This window comes from Scylla paramamosain, chromosome 5 (genome assembly GCF_035594125.1).
Source record: "Scylla paramamosain isolate STU-SP2022 chromosome 5, ASM3559412v1, whole genome shotgun sequence".
Classification (NCBI taxonomy): domain Eukaryota; kingdom Metazoa; phylum Arthropoda; class Malacostraca; order Decapoda; family Portunidae; genus Scylla; species Scylla paramamosain.
Genome location: NC_087155.1, coordinates 2,564,192 through 2,566,579, shown reverse-complemented (window position 1 = coordinate 2,566,579; position 2,388 = coordinate 2,564,192).

Below are 2,388 nucleotides of genomic sequence, written 5' to 3'. Positions count from 1 at the left end.
GTGCGGTGGTGGCGTGGTTAGTGCAACAAGGCTTCGTGGCGGCTGGCGTGTTGAGGTCAGTGGTGGTGATTATTAGTGTAAAGCTCCTTGCGGTGTAGCGAATGCTGCTGGTGGTGTGGTGAACGATCTTGGCGGTGTGACGATGGTGGTGAGGTGTGGAGTGAGTCTCATCGTCAAAGGAAAGGGACAGAAAAGAAGAAAAAGATGCTGTGAAGTAGAGGACAACTTTTTCTTAGGAAATGTGTAACTTTGGCTGCGAAATATCCTTGAGAATTTGAAGATCCGTATTTTTGTCTTGTGGCGGGAAGTGTTGAAGGAAACCAACCTGGAAAACTTTAAGGAAACTCTGGTGAGCTTGAAAGAATCCATGCCACGAAGAAAGGGAAGAACTTTCGAAGGAAATAGATGCTGGAGACAGCTGGAAATGGAAAGAGGAAACTTGGAGTGTCTATCAGAAAAAAAATGACAGACAGACAGACAGACAGAGAGAGAGAGAGAGAGAGAGAGAGAGAGAGAGAGAGAGGAGGGAGAGAGAGAGAGGAGAGAGAGAGAGAGAGAGAGAGAGAGAGGAGAGAGAGAGAGAGAGAGAGAGAATGTGACGGAAAGTGGTTATGAAGCTGCAGGAATAAAAGATTCGTCCGAGGGGTTGTAAAGAAAGAAGGGCAACTCTTATGAGCAATAGGGAAGGAAGAAGAGGAGGAGGAGGAGGAGGAGGAGGAGGAGGAGGAGGAGGAGGAAGAGAGGGACTAGCGTGAGGTGAGGAAGACAGTGAGTGAGGGAGTGGTGGTGATGAGCGAAGACGACATGCACAAGTGTGAGAGGCGAGCTGAGTGTGTTTAGAGAGGAAGGCGAAGTGTGTTGAGAATGACGGAGGCGAAAAGGAGATGGCAAGGCTAAGGTTTCCCGCGGCAGAGCCTTGAGGGAGCGTTGATGGCGACCGCGGCGAGGCAGGGAAAGGGAAGTAAGGGAGGGAAGGAGAGACAAGAGTGTGAAAGTAGGAATAAAAGCGAACATAAAAGGAGTCACGCAGGAAAGCAGGAAGGAAAAGCCACCGTGCTGTGACAAGAGTAAAAGTGTCAGCAGGTTTGTAGTGAGCAGGGAGGCATGAGATGTGTGTAGCGTAAAACTGAGCCGCGAAGGAAGAAAGGAAAGAGGAAAAGTAGGAATATGAGATGACAGGGATGAAGTAAATAAGGAAGGTAAAAGGACATGGCCAGAGAGGAAGCTTTGAGAGAGGAGGAGGAAAATAATATTATAGTGGAGAGCAGAGTAAAGGCGGCGAGAACAGGAGGAGGTATGAGCGGCAACCACACGAGGCTGATCAGGCAGCAGGAGGCGGCGTGAGAGGGAACATAAAAGTGAAGGAAGAATAATAACAAAGAAAAAGACAGAATACCAGTAGAAAATTAGCAGATAGGCAGGATAGCAGGTGAGAGGCTGCATGTGATTCGTTATTCCTAAGTGCTTGTTAAATGTCCCCTTGTTGTGTTGCCTTGTGAAATGCAGCAATTGTTCGCTGGTAAAGGAGACCCGAGGCTTGGTTGCATTTCTTGTTTGTTTGGTGTTGTGTGTACTTGTTTGTTTTGTCCTTGAGTTAGACGCGTATTCACCACCATCACTCACCTCTCATCCCATTCTTTGTCAACACCACGCATTATTCCATACATCACCAGGCCCGCCCATCACTGCCACTACTCCTCTCATCACGTCTCACCGCCCGTGCCTCCGCCTGCCGTCACTCGGGGAGGAAAGAGGGGGAGGGTTGAGGGAGTGTTCTGGGCAATCACGTGTTGCCATATTGGAAAAGTTAGTTATTTAAGTGCAGTTAGAGAGTATAACTGGAACATTTCAACCAAAGCCTATTGTAGTGCCAGCCAGCTCTCTCTGACCGCCACGAAGAGAGATAGAGAGAGAGAGAGAGAGAGAGAGAGAGAGAGAGAGAGAGAGAGAGAGAGAGAGAGAGAGAGGATACATTCTTATTAGTAAAGGCGACAGAACTTGTTGTTTTTCATTTAGAAGTTTCCTGCATCTCAGTTATAGTCTCTTTCTTTCTCTCTCTCTCTCTCTCTCTCTCTCTCCTCTCTCTCTCTCTCTCTCTCTCTCTCTCTCTCTCTCTGCCGCCCACCTGCAGCCGCACATCTCCGCCTCACCTCGCCACCCACCTCCACCCGCACATCCCCACCCCGCCTCGTCCGCCACCCACCTGCACCCACACACCCCCGCCTCGGCCCTCCGTGATTTGCTATAACCTGTACCTATTTTCCTTTATCCTGCCGATTGCAAATGAAACTTTTAATGGCTATGTGTTGAGCGTAATAAGTGAACCTCCCTCCCTTCCTTCCCCTCTCTCCCTGAGCTCCCGCACCCTCTCCCGCCCCTCCTCCTCAG